The sequence below is a fragment of the Panthera pardus genome, unplaced genomic scaffold, assembly GCF_024362965.1.
Source record: "Panthera pardus isolate Hobbes unplaced genomic scaffold, ASM2436296v1 HiC_scaffold_27, whole genome shotgun sequence".
In the NCBI taxonomy this organism is placed as follows: domain Eukaryota; kingdom Metazoa; phylum Chordata; class Mammalia; order Carnivora; family Felidae; genus Panthera; species Panthera pardus.
Genome location: NW_026526843.1, coordinates 9,432,352 through 9,448,941, shown reverse-complemented (window position 1 = coordinate 9,448,941; position 16,590 = coordinate 9,432,352). Strand labels below are relative to the sequence as shown.

The following is a 16,590-nucleotide window of genomic DNA, read 5'->3' as shown; positions in this document are numbered from 1 at the left end:
TCCTGGGGAAACTTTCTGCCAGGTTTCATATCCTCTGAGCCAAGTAGCCTCATCAAGCAATCGCTTTCATTGAAACCCTCTGCGCTTTCTTTATCATTGAACTCCAGCGGATCCCAGAGAATGCTGACCCCTCTGAACGTTTAATTTTGCTAGAACGTCTCATTCAGATGAGTGGCTGCTCTTTGCAAGTTTTGTTTCTTCGGAATCCTTCCACCTGTCCTGAAACTGCTGGGTGGCTTGTGTTTGTTCATGGAATTAAAGACCATACATACCTTCAGGGATCATTTCTACGGTTCGTTCTGCATGGAATTAACTGGGATTCATAGACTTTCCCTTCTGAGTGCTTTGCCGCAGCTCCTGAACTACTTGGGGTGATCCCGGAGCGTCCCCAAATGAAGGTTCGGATTGATCTGTCGTGTTGCCTGGGCATTGTTTATTTGCTTGTTTTCAATTGATTTCCCCATGAAAAGGAGAAAAAAAACCAAACCAGCTCGTTTGAACGGTTAGGGCGTCAGGGGCCATATCAGTGATAAAACTCATAGAATTTGTGAGCTCGGTCCAGAATTTCATTTTTTTTTTATTATTCTCACAATTCATGCCTCTAATAAACCCACCAAATTTTCCTCCCGTCAGATGGGAGACACGTATAACCATCCTTAACCGCTGAGACTACAGACTCTGTGTCCCTTATCTCGGGATATGGTCCATGTGGCAGAAACATTTAAAGCCATCGCTCTGCTTATAAAATATTTGCTCCGTCAGCTCTGTGGCACCAGTCATTTTCACCAATTACTGCGTTGCCGTTGTATCCCGTGTATTCATCGGAAGCAATCAGATGGCCATCTAAGCTGTCTGGCGAGATAGAAGCGCGAGCCAACTTTATGCTTACAAAAGACTTCTAGATGGACTGGGGAAACGTTATAAATAGATGTGTCTGTTTTAAATAGAGGTACGTCCGTGGCACACAGGTCGTCTAGCCCTTTGCCTTTAGATAGGACACACGTCCCCCCCCCTCCTCCACAGGCGAGACGGGGTCCCGGGCCCGCTGAAGAACTCCTTTCAACAGCTCTCGGGGCAAGAACATTCCCCCCGAGCCCCCCATTCTCCAGTTAAGTCTGGTGCCTCTCATTTGGGCCTCCGGGGAGTTAAGAAGAGGCCGGAACCGTGCTCCGTGTGACCCTTCACAGCCCGCAGGCCCGCGTCATCGTGCTCACTGCGGTCGAGGAATCCGAATTTCTTTAGCCTACCCTCTGAGTCCTGTGTGTGAGCCACCCTGTGTTAGCTCAGCCATTTCTTTCTCTCAGCGTTTGTATCCTGGTTGTACCGCCTCCCGCTTGTCCGTGACTCCTCCTTCCGTTTCTCCAGGTCCCTTCGCGTGCTTTTCAGTTTCTGGCTCATTCTAGGCCTTCCCTCCAGTGGCTGTGCCTACACCTGCCTACCAGTCCACACATCCTATCCTAAGTTTCCAAAACTTAGACCCGAGGAAGACAGATCTCCGTCTCTCTGAGAACTAGGGGAAGCAATATACGTGTTAATGGGTTTCTTACTGGTAGGCGCTTAGGAAACGATCTGTTTATTCATGGTTTTCTTATCAGTAGTTGCTCAGTCGGTATTTCAGGAGATGCAGCTGTGTACTCACAGCCCTTCCTTAGATCACTCACTGCAAACACTGCGGCCCCCTATCACCGGGGGCAGTCTCTCAGGCTGCCTTCTCACAGTAAGCGGTTCTGATGGCCCGCCCCCAGGCCTGGTGCTTAGTAGGTATTCAATAGCTGTTGGGTGCATGAATATATCCACAACGGTTGCGTAGAACACTCAAAAACAGTTCAGCACATTTGCTCTGGGCAAACGATGAAACGATCTAAGCTGATCTTATAAAACTGACCGGAAAGACGGTCTTCACGTTGCGTCTTTAGAATGTACAGCGGAAGTCTGTATTTGCCTTGTGCCATTTGCTTTAGAAACGGGAGGTTCTGGAACTGAGAATGCTACCGCAAGCGAAGAGGTCTCTGGTGGTGGGACCACCGGTTCATCCTAGCAGCTCAGCTCTTGGGAACAAAGGAGAGTATCCACAGGAAGCCAGTACCTCTTGGGTAGGAAACGGCTGTTAAGGTCCCCTTGGGATGCCAGTTCCATCCAGTTCCATGGGTGGAAGATGAATATAGCATAACTTTCATTTTATCTCCAGCAGTGCCACTGGCCATGGCCTGAAAGTGAAAGCGTATCTCAATCAACAGGACAAGCATATCTTGCTTTATACGATTCAATTCGTTTCCGGAAAATTGTATGTAAATCAAGTCCCATTTGAGATCTGCACCAGGCGCGTTGTAAGGAAAGGAACTTTTTGTGAATGTTTTCGTAAAGGGAAGACTTCTCTAATAGTAGATATATTTAAAGGATTACTCTTTATCCATTTGAAAGCCTGAATTTTTTATACCAGAATGAAAACATGATATCTACATTCTATTCAGAAGGCGTTCTTTGGCCAGGGCTTGCTAAAGTATGTTTTTTTAAGTTTATTTATTTTGAGAGGGGGAGAGGGGCACAAGGACAGGGAGAGAGAGAGAGAGAGAGAGAATCCCAAGCAGGTTCCACACTGCCAGTGCAGAGCCCGATGTGAGGCTCGAACCCACGAACTGTGAGATCATGACCTGAGCCGAAGCCAAGAGCCAGAGGCTTAACCGACCGAGCCACCCAGGTGCCCCTAAAGTATGTTTTAATAGAACAATGCTTCGTTGGTAAGAATGTGAAAATGGTTACATTTAAGTCTCCTTTGTTTTGTAAGTTTCTGAATAACTCATTAGTGTTTCTTTTATGATTTAGCACATATTATCTGATATGACACCATTGCCTTCTAAAATAGAGTTTTTTTTTAAAGCCTTACTCAAAAGGAGTTGTAAATAACAGGCGTGATTATTTACACATTTAAAGAGGGCGTACACGTGCCTCCTGGACCCAAAACTCTTACTTTATTGCCCATGCCAATTCTCTATGTCTAGTTCAACATGTACCTGCAATGTCCAAATAATGAGTCGTTCACAACATACTCCATCCTTTACTGTTTTTATTTTATTTTGTTTTTTGAGAGAGAGAGAGAGAGAGAGAGCAGGGGAGGGGCAGGGTGAGAGAGAGAGTCCTAATCAGGCTCCTCACCCAGTGCTGAGTCCGCTGGGGGGCTCAACCTCATGACCGTGAGATCATGGCCTGAGCCGAAATCAAGAGTCAGATGCTCACCTGACTGAACCACCCAGATGCTCCTTTATTCTGTGTTTAAGGACTAAGAATTACAATCCACGATCCTTTCCTTGCATGACACGATGGGTGTTATTTAGGCATATACTAGGGCTCCAGACTGCCAAAACACTCCATCCTTCTTTCTAACATTCATTGTCCTGCTTAGGCCTAGCTGCATTGTTGATTAAGAAGGTATTTTTCCAGCTCTAATACCCGCTTATGTAATGGGGTATGGTAAGGTCTCCAGATGCCCTGTTCATCGTGCTCCTTCCCTATATCAAAACCTGTACTGGCTTCACTCTGAATACCAACCAGCTGGGGACAAGGGGTGGTAGACTTTATTCTGTAAGCATATCTCAGCTATCATTTCATGTTCATTAGATGTCATTTAACTCGAGACTTAAATGTGTGTGTCCCCTGAGATGCTTTTCCTGTCCCCTCCGCCAACCAAATAAGATGTTTTCCACCTCTACAACTCTCATAGTACCTGGTGGCTAAACCAATCGTGACACTCATTCGAAACTCCATATTTTATTAAACTTTGTGCTCATTTTCCCCACTGGATTATAAATTCCTAGCGGGGCATGGCTCATGGTCAACACTTCTTTTTATCTCCCTAATCAAGATCACAGGGCTAATAACAGCAGTAACTAAAAGTGTTATTTATGTGGGGGGAGAAAAAAAACCCTATTGCTTGGGTGCTGAGACTTCCTTGACTTCCTAGTTAACCACCACTACGGTAGCATGCCAAGACGGAGAACAAAACTAGTCAAGTTCACTACGACTGAGGTAGACTGGAGTGCGTACAAACTATGAAGATTTCCTTTTGCCCCCTTTCATTCATTCAACAAATATGCAATGAGAATGCCCTAAACCACATCACAACCCTGTCCTAGAGACCTTGATACTCCAAAAACAAGGAAAGGTGAGCCCATACAATTTCTTGCAGAATATTTCCTCCCCATAATATTTCGTTCTCTAAAGATGTGATCCACCTGACCCTTGTTCTTGGTCAACAGGTTCTTTGTTCCTCCTCATTGAGAAAAAGAGGCTTAAACAATCACCCTAATTGTTAGACTGCGTGACTGAGTAAAATCAACTGCCATTTGCTAAGCATCGACTAGGGGCTAGACTCCAGCTTAAATACCATACGGGTATAACTCTCATGCTTACAACTCTGCAAAGCAGGTGAATACTTCGTCACTTTACTACTGAGGGAACCGAGAACTGAGGCCCAGACAGGTTAAACAATGAGACAGAGTTCCCCAGTTAATGAACATTGGAGCCAGTCTTTAAAACAGGTCCCTATAAATGCCATACGATCCCACATAGAATCGATTTTGAGCAAATATTAGTTTGCTGATTGGCCGATTATTAGTGTTCTGATTGCACTATCTTTATATGTTTAAAATTCCCGGGCACCTGGGTGGCTCAGTCAGTTGAACATCCGACTCTTGATTTCAGCTCAGGTCTTGATGGAATCGAGTCCCGCGTTGAGCTCAGTGCTGAACGTGGAGCCTGCTTGGGATTCTCTCTCTGCCCCTCTCCCAGCTCGTGCTTTCTTTCTGTCTTTAAAATTAAAAAAAAAAAAAAAGTAAGTGAAAATAAAATTCCCGTGGAAGAGGTTGGTAGTCTTTGGTTACTCTCAATCCCAAGCGGGTGTCTTTATGTTCTGATAGCAAAGCTCTGAATGTTTGATGCTTAATAGAAGGAAAATTATTGTTTTGATACAACATAACTCACTTGCCTTAAACATTTTTACGTGAATGCATATTGACATTCATCTAAATAACAGGAAAATTTAGAATTCAGTTAAAGTCATAGTTCGTGTCAGATGCTTTAAAGTTTCAAGCACCCAGGGCGCCCGGGTGGCTCAGTGGGTTAAGCGTCCGACTTCGGCTCAGGTCATGATCTCGCAGTCTGTGAGTTCAAGCCCCGCGTCGGGCTCTGTGCTGACAGCTCGGAGCCTGGAGCCTGCTTCGGATTCTGTGTTCCTCTCTCACTCTGCCGCTCACCTGCTCCTGCTCTCTCTCTCTCTCTCTCTCTTAGGAATAAATAAGACATCAAAAAAATTTAAAGTTTCAAGCATCCAACTAAAAATGATGTCAACTCTTCTCAATAAAATAAAATAATCTGATTTTATAGACATATGAAAGCTGACTCATAACTTGTGAAAATATCCAAAATCACATTTCAAGCATTAGCTAAAGTGTTGTCTAACTACACTCGTTCTATATGGTAAAATTCTGCTTTCTGGACTGAACATTCTATAACCCAGCTGTTCCCAAACTTTAGTGTGTACCATCAGTTTCCTCTGTGAAACTGGTTAAAATTGGATATCCCTAGCTAATTTGGTTGGAACCCGAGAATCTACATTTTAGCAAGTACTGCATGAGATTCTGGAACAGGAAAACCACACATATGTCACTCAGAGAAATCCTCCTAGAAATATTCTTCTCCACTAATGACTGTGCTCCCAGTCCTTCCCTTACCAGTATATTACTTTCAAAGCTTTCTGCTATTTAGGTATAATTTACATACAGTTAGTAGACAGTTTGATGAGTTTGGAAAAATGCATACACTCACGTAATCTATATTTAAGATATAGAATTATTTTCATCACCCCAGAAAGTTCTCTATATGCCCGTTCCTAGTCAACACCCCTCTGTTGCCAGAAGCAGCCGCTGAGCTTATTTCTAGCCTCATCGGTTCATTTTCCCTCTGTTGGAACTTCACATAAATGGAAACGTTATAGTATAATTATGTTTGTGTGTGTGTGTCTGGCTTCTTTCACCCAGAGCAATGTTTCTGAAATTCACCCATGGATCTATATCCGTAAGTCACTCCACTTGTTTACCAGTCATTGACACACCCGAATTGTTTCCAGCTTTTGGCTACACTGAGTAAATCTATAAACAATTTTTACAAATACTTCTGTGGCCGTATGTTTTCATTTCTTTTGGACAAGCAGCTGGTAGTGAAATTGTTGGGTCGCAAGACTGATGTAAGTTTCATTTTTTTAAGCCTACTGCTAAACAAGTCCCGTATTCTTGCTGTGTTATGTGATGATACTACGTTTTGGTCTTAATTTGCATCTGCCTGATGACTAATGATGTTGAGTAGTTTTTCAGGTGCTTTGCGGCGATTTGTAGACCTTTATTGTGTCTGCTCAAGCATTTGGCCTATTTGCGCTGGGTTCTCTGTCTTACTGAGTTGGTCCCAACAGCGTCTCACTGTCCTCTTAATGTCTGTAGCATCTCTAGTAATGTCCTCGGTTCCACTTCCTATATTAAGTTTCTAGTTTTCTCTCTTTTTGATGATCGTATTGCTAGTGGTTTCAAATTTTATTAATTTTTTTCAAAGCATCAACTTTTGGCTTTGCTGATTATCTGTACGTGTTGTCTGCCGTTGATTCCCTTTTTCACTTTATTACATCGTTCCTCCTACTTATTTGGCATTTGGTGAGTTCGTCACTTTCTAGTTTCGTAAGGCAGAAATAGGAGACGTTTATTTTGTAACTTTCTTCTTTTTTGAGTAAAGGCATTTAAAGCTATACATTTCCCTATAAGATAGCTTTGCATTGCTTTCATTTTTTTATGTATCATACTTTGTCATTCAATTCAAAGTATTTTCTAACTTCCTTTTGGATTTTTCTTTTACCCATGGCTTAGTTAACATTTTTTAATGTTTATTTATTTTTGAGGGGGGGAGGGGCAGGGAGAGGGAGAGGGAGACAGAGGATCCGAAGCAGATTCCGCCCTGTTAGCACAGAGCCCGTCACGGGGCTCGATCTCAAGCACTGTGAGATCATAACCTAAGGCAAAGTCATACGCTCAACCGACCGAGCCACCCAGGCACCCCACCCATGACTTTTTAAAATGTGTGATATTTGATTTCCAAATTTGGGGAGACGGTCTATTTATATTCTTGATGTTGATTTCATACCGGATATTTTTGCAGTCAGATAACATACTCTTTTTGACTTTGATCCTTAGAAACGTGTTTAAACTTATATCATGGCTGAGCCTAGAGCCTACTTGGTGAACATTCCAGGTACCCTTGAGGAGAATGTGTTTTCTGCTATTTGGTTAGTGTAGCGTTCTGTAAATTTATATCAGGTCAAATTGACGGACAGTGTTGTTCAAGTCTATAGTCTGAATTTTTGTCTGCACATCCTGTCACTGCCTTAGAGGTGGGTATTGAAACCCCCTACCGTGACTGGGCATTTACCCCCCTCTCCTTTTATTAGGAAGTGTAAACATAGAGGAACTCATATTTTTTATAAATTGGGTCATATTTTTTATATTACACCATCTTTCTTAGCCTCAGCATTTGCGATATGTCTGTCTACTTCCCATCTTCTTTGTGTCTTTCTCTTTAAAGTGTGTTTCTGGTATGTATATAAGTGAGACTTGCCTTCCAAGTCTCCAGATTCCACCTTTCATTTAGAGTTTTTACACCATTTGTGTTTAAATCACAATCCTTGACATGTTTGCATTTAAATCTTCCATTTTGGCACTTGGTTTCTATTTGTGCGATATTCTCGGCATGCCCCTGTCCCTCTTTTCTAGCATTTTTGGGGGGAATCGAATATTTTTTTCGTGTTACATTGCTTGTATTGTTTTTAGCACTCTCCCAAGATTACCATATGCATCATTATCTTTGCTCTTTGGAATATATATTCTATTACTTCGCAAGCAAGGTAAGAAATTTGCAGCATTATTCTTCCAACTGTCCCATTCACAACCTTTAGCATCGTTTTCTCATGTTTTTTTTTTTTTTCCTGTACGTGCTATGAAACCCCCTTGTGACTTTATTATCAATTTTACTATGAACAGTCAGTAGTCTTCAATGTGATGTCTACATAAACACACACGTACTATTTTCTTAATTTCGTTCAATTCACCTTAGTTAACATACAGTGTAGTATCGCGTTAAGTATTGCTTTCACGCGCTTCTTCTGCTCATTTCTCTCTTTTTTCTCCTCTGGGGGCTCTGATTACTCATAGATCAGATGCTTTGCTGTTGTCTCACAGATACCACTCTGTTCTAGTTTTGGTTTGGTTTTGTTTTTTGACTCTTTTATTTCATTCTGTTTCTTTTTAGATGCTTTCTATTCATGTGTATGCAAGCCACAAATTCCATTCTGGGCTCTATCCAGCTGACTGATAATCCGTCCAAACAAATGCATCGTCTTTGGTATTCCACATTTCCTTCCTAGCTTTTCCAGTTCTCTCCGTTCGTGGTTTTCCACCTTGGCGCCGAAGTTCTTTGTCCACGCGTGCGTGGTATTCACCTTTTCCGCTAGAGCTTTGAAAATATTTATCAGAATCATTTTAGAGGCTCCATTTGATAATTCCCTCACCTAGGCCATCGCTGGAATTGGTTCTGTTGACTCTTTTATCTCCGAGGCATGTTTTCTCTTTTTGTCCTTTTTTGTAAGTCTTTTGTTTGTTTATAGAACTCCTGTTTGAATAAAAGTCACACCGTATAAAAGAACAGAAACTGAGGTAAATTATATTAATATCCCAAAATGGGAATACCTTTTCTTCTATGAGGCCACGAGTACTTTGTTTGGGGGTCAATCTATTATTAGACTGATCTGGAGCTCTGCTTCGTTGTTGCTTTAGTTATGTTTAATCCACGACAGGCTTCACTTTAAGAGCAGGATCATGCCTTTCCCTTTCACGGGGCTTTCAATCTGAGGGGATCATTTGTCTCTGTTCTCCTTCCTTAACCCCAACCTTGTATGGGTGTGGAACCTCCTGGAACCCTGGAGGGAGGGGGTGTTCTGTCCTTAATCTGTTGCCCATCACAGCAGTAGAGGGCCACTGGGTGCCAGCTGGTGTTCTCAGCACATTCGGCACGTGGGGTTCCTCTCAGTTATGATCTGTGCCCTCCCCACACTGTGCCCCACAGCCTCCCTGCCCACCTCCAATGGCAGGTGACCACTCCTACTCATCGCACAGCCCAGAGCGGGAAAGGAGCTCTAATTCATGCTTTCTGAGCTTTGCTTTACCATCCTGTCTTTGATTGTAGAAGTAATAGAGCTCACCAGAGTAGTAAAAAATCCATCGTGCACGCAATACTCCAAAATTCCGTGCATGCTTCGCTAAGCCATAAGGACACGTGTGGCCTGCTTCAACAGTCTCTAATTAGGAGGTGAGAGTTTTTTCATGGTAAATTTTCAGTGAAACGTCTTTGAAGAGTCAAGGGGCTATGGCTCGAGGGATGGAGTATTTGGGAATGGGAGAAGAGAAAAACACGGTCTCTGTCTACCCACATTTAAATGCGAGATGAGAGATTGACTCCTCTCTGAAATTCTGAAGAACCTGGAGTTATAACCCAGAGCACCAAAACAGGAAAGCTGCAAAACTTGTGTCACCCTAGAGAGAAGTGTAAGCAATAAGCCATCACATGATGGATTATTGTTCATAAAAGGCTTGTATTTCATATAAATGTGTTCGTATTTTACTGAATATAAGGTTCCTCAACAGAGTATGAATTCACACATTTTTCTTCAGTTTTTGCTACATGCAGCTTTGGAAAGGATAATATAATATTAAAATACTGGGTGAGTAAAAGTTACTGTTTATAGTTAAAATATACATTTTCCCATCTGTCTTCATTTCCTGTGTGGTGGTATGACCTTGTTGAACTTGAGAGACTTTTTTTATACAAAATTAAAATGAGGAGTTATATGCAAGTAATATCCAATGGCAAAAGCTTAAGAATCACAGAACTTGCCTATTTTCCCAATTCTTTGCTGTTCACCGTAATGCCTTCTGGAGCATTCTTTGTGGGCTGTACTTCCAAGCATCTAAAGACAAGGAGATATTCGTCATTGGCTTCATTTCACATCTTACTAGGTACATTTTCATAGTAGATCACCCCCCCCCCCCAAAAAAAAAACGTATTGGCCTCCCTGATAGCCTATGTATTTATAGGGTAACCAAGAAGAATTGTTCTCCCATAGAACTAAATAGGGCGAATTTGCCCCACGGTTATTTCTGCCATGCGTCTCGTTGTGTTTCATCATGTAAAAAGCGATGTGATTATGGGCTCTAGTCAGAATGTTATTTTGTTCACTTAGGATTCATTCTCAGGAAGGTTGCGCAGATTTGAATTTCATATGAAAGCTTTCTTTATGTGCTTCAGTAACTCTTTCCCTTTACCTAAGAGAAAAATCTCCTCGTTGGAGGAACCTGCAGATCTCTCCAGTGCCTGTGGGACCTGCACCAGCGGCAGGGGGCCTCACTGAAGGCTATTGCTTCCTGTCCCTCATTAACGACAGGGCTGTACATCTTTCCCAGAGAGAACGTTGGTGTGGGAATTATCCAACTGCCCCACACATTTGACACTGAATCAAATTTGCCTTCCCCTCCCGCTAGAAAGCCTCCCAAGTTAAGAAACAAAACAAAGCGTGGATCTCGTTCTTGTGAAGAGGCAGCACAGTAGAGTGGACAGAACACAGATCGTGGAGACAGACGGTAGCCCTCCCTTGCCCTGTGAGGTTGGACAAAGTCCTTAGTCTTTCCGAACGTCACCGTGCCCGTTTGTAAAGCTTGAGGTAAGCAGAATACTTTCCTTGCAGGGTTGTCGTAAGAATTAGAGCTAAGGTTTGTTGATCGTCTGGCGCTTGGTAGGCCCTTAGCAAACACGAGTTATTATTATGGCAGCAGAATGAGCATAGTGTGAAAAGCAGGGACTCTGGAACCAGACTGCGTGGGTCCAAATCCCGCCTCTCGTGTGGACCAGTATAGTTTATCGTGTGTGTACGTACGCCAAGTACATGCTAAGCTCTTTATAAACATTAACTCATTTAGTTCTCACTATTACCGTAGGAGAGAGGTACCATGGTTATTTTCATCTTACGGTTGAGGAAACTAAGGAACAGAGAGGTTACTTGGCATTCTAAGGTCACACATCTCACATGCTATGGAATCAAGTTTTCCAGTTGCAGGGCCCATGCTGTTACCCACTCTGCCGCGCGGACCGCTGGCTTCCTGGGCCTTCTGACTCTTTCAGTTTGACAGAACAGCTGAATGCAGTGGACAAATGATTCTATGGCTGCGTGATAAACTCCCGTGACCATCGTTTTCTCGTTAGTTATGGATGAGTTAAATTCAAAGGGGTTTGGTGTGCATAGGTCTCGTATTTTATAAATGAGGAAATAGAAGCCCAAAGTATAGATAGAGTTTTCCTAACGTCCCAAGATTAGTTAGTAGGAGAACCAAGACTCAAACCTAGGATTCTTGTTGCCGTCATCCCATTAAGCCCAGACTCGTGTGTGTGTGTGTGTGTGTGTGTGTGTGTGTGTGTGTGTGTATGTGTGTGTTTCAGTGAACTCGATCCCCAATGTGGGGCTCGAACTCATGGCCCCGAGATCAATAGCTGTGTGCTCCACTGACTGAGCCAGCCAGGGACCCCTCAGGCCTATAGTTTGAAAAGTGGAAATGACCATTTACCTTGGACACAACTAAATACTGTTTTATTAAGTTTATTTATTTTTGAGAGAGAGAGAGAGAGAGAGAGAGCACAAGCAGGGGAGGGGCAGAGAGAGAGAGGAAGGCACAGAATCCAAAGCAGGCTCCAGGCTCTGGGCTGTCAGCACAGAGCCGGGACGTGGGGCCCGAACTCACGGACCCGTGAGATCGTGACCTGAGCCGAAGTCAGACGTTCAGCCGACTGAGCCACCCAGGCGCGCCCAAATACTGGTTCTAATTACTATGTGCAAACCCATAACAAAAGTTACCTTAATACAATGCCCAGTCTTTGCTTTTGCAAATGCAAAGTCATGCTCTGTCCATTACTAATAATATCAATAGTTTTGCAGGGAGGAGAAAAGGAGCTTCAAGCTTCCTGGGCGTGTAAAAGTAAATATCAGTGGAAATGTTTGCCAAATATCCCTAGTTAGGGAAGAAGCCATTATATTATCAATATTCTTTGCCCTAAATGGCATTTCCTCTGCTGCAGTCACAAACGCCATCCAAGCTGGCTCCTCTGAAGAGGTAAAGACTTGAAATTCCTAAGGTCTGGTGCTGGCAGTCTTAAAGCTGAGAAATCTCACAGTACAGCTTAGGTAAGAACAAGGAAGACCCACATAAAGGAGCTCACCTTGACCTGTGTCAACGTCTTGTGCGCTGGTTGTTGGATTCAAAGAGCCGTATCTCCTGGTGAATGACCACATCGCGGGCTTCGCTAGTCTTCACCTGTCGCTTTGCTGTTAGCAGTGACAGAAGGTGGACACGACAGTGTCAGGACCATCCCCTGAAGTCAGGAAATTATAAAATCGGGACCAAAGAGTGAGCGGAAAACAGGTCTTATTTTCGACACATCTTTTCCACCCACGTCAGATTCCATTACTTACTATCCCATAGTTTAGGTTAAATGGAAAACTCTTTTCTGACCAGAAGGCCTCTGAGTCGATTTCCAGATCCAGGGGAGAAGCAAACCACACCACAAGGTTACAAAACATATTGAACCATTACTCACGAGTGCGAGAAACCAAAGCAAGACGTGATGGGCAAGACGAACGGAACTCACGCTATGTTTTAATAAACCTTACCGCTTTTGGAATGAGTTTGGGTTTACAGAAAAGCTGCAAAGGCAGTACAGGGAGTTCTCCTATATCCTTCATCCAGTTTTCTGTCATGTCAACATCTTATTACTGTCCAACCCTGGACTTTATTCGGATTTCACCCGTTTTTCCACTAATACTCTTGTTACCTTCCAGGGTCCCGTCCAGGATATCATATCTTACTCTCCTCTGGTCTCTGACAGTCTCGTGGTGCCTTAGTTTTTTTAGCTCGGACTGTTTTGACAGTAGCTCTGCGTAGCTCATGTGTCCCAAAGACGAGACCACTGACCGTTCTAGCAACTCACCTAGTTTACAAATTCTGGTCTGAATTTGGAAGGACCGTACTTACCAAGTGCTGCCTTAAAACGCTTGATGGGTTGAGGGTCCGACTCTTGGTTTGGGCTCAGGTCATGATCTCATGGTGCGTGGGATTGAGCCCCGCATTGGGGTCTGCTCTGCGCTGGCAGCATGGAGCCTGCTTAGGATTCTCTCTGTCTCTCTCTTTCTCTCTCCCTCCCCTGCTCATGCACACATGTTCTCTCTCTCTCTCTCTCTCTCTCTCTCTCTCAAAATAAATGAACATTTAAAAAAAACATTATGACCAACCCCAGCCCCGAGAACCCTGTAAGTGCTCTTTGCCAACTTTCCTCGTGCTCTTTGCCAACTTTCCTCGTTTGAGCCACCGCTGAGACTCTATCAAGGGGGTGCTTTCTCTTTTTTGAAGTTTATTTATTTACTTTGAGAGAAAAGAGAGAGTGGGAGTGGGGGAGGGGCAGAGAAAGACGGAGAGAGAAAATCCCAAGTAGGCTCCATGCTGTCAGTGCAGAGCCCAATGTGGGACTTGATCTCATGAACCATGAGATCATGACCTGAGCCGAAATCAAGAGTCGGACACTTAGACTGAGCCAAGGGCGTAGTTTCTTTTTCTAAGCATGTTTCACACACTCAGCTTTTAATGAGCAACATGTTTCTCTGATGGTCTTTGTGTTGAGTCTTTGACCGAGGGGTCCATAATGATTCAAATCATTCGCTTTATCCGAGAATCTCTTCTGTAACGTCCAATAAGTGTTTACCAGGTCGTTGTGAACCCCACAGCCCCTATATGAACACTTCTGATCACAGGGCACTGATTATCTCCCAAGATAATCCATCCTATCCATTTCTGGACAGCCCCTATTGTTAGCAATGGCTTCGTCAAACTGAGCCTTAATCCGTTTCCTTGCAGCTTGTCTTTATCAGCCCTGTTTCTGTCTTCTAGACAATCAAGATATTGGATGGGAAGTAAGGTCCAGCTACGGCCCCACTCCAGTGGTGTGGAAAGAGTCAGACACACTTGGGAGGTCCAGCTTTGTTGGGACAGTATCCCTTGATGTGTCTCAATTTGAGCCTGTGACTCACCCTCTCTTCTCCTGGCCTCCTAGGATTATTGTGAAAACAAGATGAAATAACACCTCCGAAAGTACCTGGCACCCTTCCAGGCGCAGAGAAGCCTCTTCATAAATGATAGTTGGTTGGAGTGCTCAACTCCTAAATACCCGGAACGAACCGTTCCATTTGTGTTGCTTTGTATCATCCTATTCTTTCCTCTTCCTCCCAGCAGTGCATTCTAACTTCCCTTGCTCATTAGCTAATTTCCCAAAAGATATAATTTTATTTTTCTGTTGACCTTTTCTTCCCCCCCTTCAAGGTTTAATTAAGCTGTTACTGAACAGAACTGAAGTGTTAAATAACCTGAGAGGATCAGTTCCCAGCCTTCATGAATCCCATACATCGCCAACACATGAGATTAGTCATGGTAGTGGATGGGAGGGATTAGCAAGTACCCTCGCTAATGGACAGAATGTGCGAACTAGTCCCCAGCTCGTGGCATTGATCAAAATCTCTATGGCAACACCAGACCTAGCTATCTACTCGTGGAGAAATGATTTGAAAGTTGCAAAGTATGATAGAAATCATTGCAATGAGCATCGGGGAGGGGGGGGAGAACTAAGAAGTATTCCCTTCTTGAAGAAATTCATGGAACTTTCTCTAAGTTTAGTAGTATCTTTACTTTCCCCGAGCCTCTATCGCTGGAATGCTGATTGGCAATGATCTAAACAGCAAAAAAGCAACCGTGAGTATAGAAGACCAGAAATGATCCACAAAATATATAATCCATGTATTTGACGAAACAACTATAAATTTGGGATTGTTTGCATGTTTGCGCATAGCAGAATTCTCTAGATTAGTGTCCCAGTTCCACCACTCATTAGCTGTGTGACCTTAGGCAAACTATTAACCTCAGTATACCTCATTGTCCTCCTCCATAACCTGGGGATAATAATAGTCCCTATCTCATAGGTTTGTCGTAAGAATTGGATGAGTTAATATATGTAAAGTGTTTAAAACAGCGCCTTGCCCAGAGTAAATGCTCAAACCATGTTGGTTGTTATTATTCTCACTCTCTCATCATGGTTATTATTCCTGCTAGTTGGTCATGATTCTGCAATAGAGACTATCTTTCAATTTTATATCTTGTGAAGAAAATACAGGGCGAGAAAGGTTATATTTTCCATTTTCTAATTTTGTTTGTGCTGGGAAAGAGTCTTGGAAATGTCAGCAGTGGAGAGGCTTCACAGGCATTATCATTTTCAATTTCAGTAAAACACTTAGGAAAATGGTATCTGTGATTCTGGTTGAGGCACAGGCTCCCCAGTAAAGCCACATTATTATTTAAACTCTCATCAAAAAAATCTAGGAGCAGGTGGATGTCTATAAAACATGATGCGATCAAAATGGAATTCGCTTACCTCGGAAACCGAGTCACCTCTTGATCTAATTAATATTTTTTATGTATATACGTGGCTCTGAAAAACAAACCCAGGCCCCTGAACCTTCACGGACCAATTTTCTTTGTGGTCTCAGCTCATTTCACCTTGCCTCTGTCTGTTGCTTGATGTAGGTTTCCAGTCCAGGCAAAATAATTGCAGCAATTCAAGTTTGGTTTTAATTTTCGGTGCTGACATTTGATGGGAGAGTATTCCGATCGATACTAGGCCACTTGCTTTGTGAAGTCAAAATAGTTGCTGCTTTTTTTTTTTTTTTTAATGCCAACAAAACTCCTGCCAATCACCACCCAGTGGTTCAAAAGCTCCTGGAGGCAGCCTAATGAGACCTTGGGCTTGAAACCCTGCTGGCCTTCTCTAGTGTCTGACTCTTCTCTCTTCAGGCCGATGCCCTCTTCCTTGCTTTCCAACCTTATTTTCCTGTACACCTTTTTGTAAGCAGCCACAATCCTTCTTTGGAACGAGGTAGGGGATAAACTGATCGGTACAGAAATTCGCCATGTGATGGGAGGCAAACCATGAGCTGTTGGTGAGATCTGCAAATCACAGAAGACAATGGCTATGAGAGGGTCCTGTCAAACCTTAAAGTGCTGTAGACCTCTAAGGAATTATTTTACTGACGAAACTAGGGGCCAATCTAATGACTAACCTGATGCAACTTTCCCTTTCTCCAGGATGCAGTAGGTCCCCCTGCTTCTAGTTCAGTGACCCAACTATTTGGTTCTGTTTGTAACTAAAACATGGCCGCACTCGACCATGAGTTGTACATGAACCTGCTCTTGTCGAAATAGACCTGGCCTGCGTGTCTTTGCTCCAGATGCCTACGATCTGCTTTCTAACCAGAGAAGGACGAGTTGGCCAACTCGTTTATCCACGAAGCCCTCCTCTGAGGGCTCTGAGGGTCCCTCCTCTGTCTGCACATGAGGATACAAAGATGAAGTCCCAGTCCCT

The 16,590-nt window shown here is 43.4% G+C and overlaps 1 protein-coding gene across 3 annotated transcripts in view; it reads left to right on the top strand.

Annotated features, from left to right (window-relative positions):
• The window catches only part of FGF13 (fibroblast growth factor 13), a 449,022-nt gene that overhangs the window by 351,856 nt on the left and 80,576 nt on the right, over positions 1-16,590 (top strand). The gene's annotated exons all lie outside the window — the stretch shown is intronic.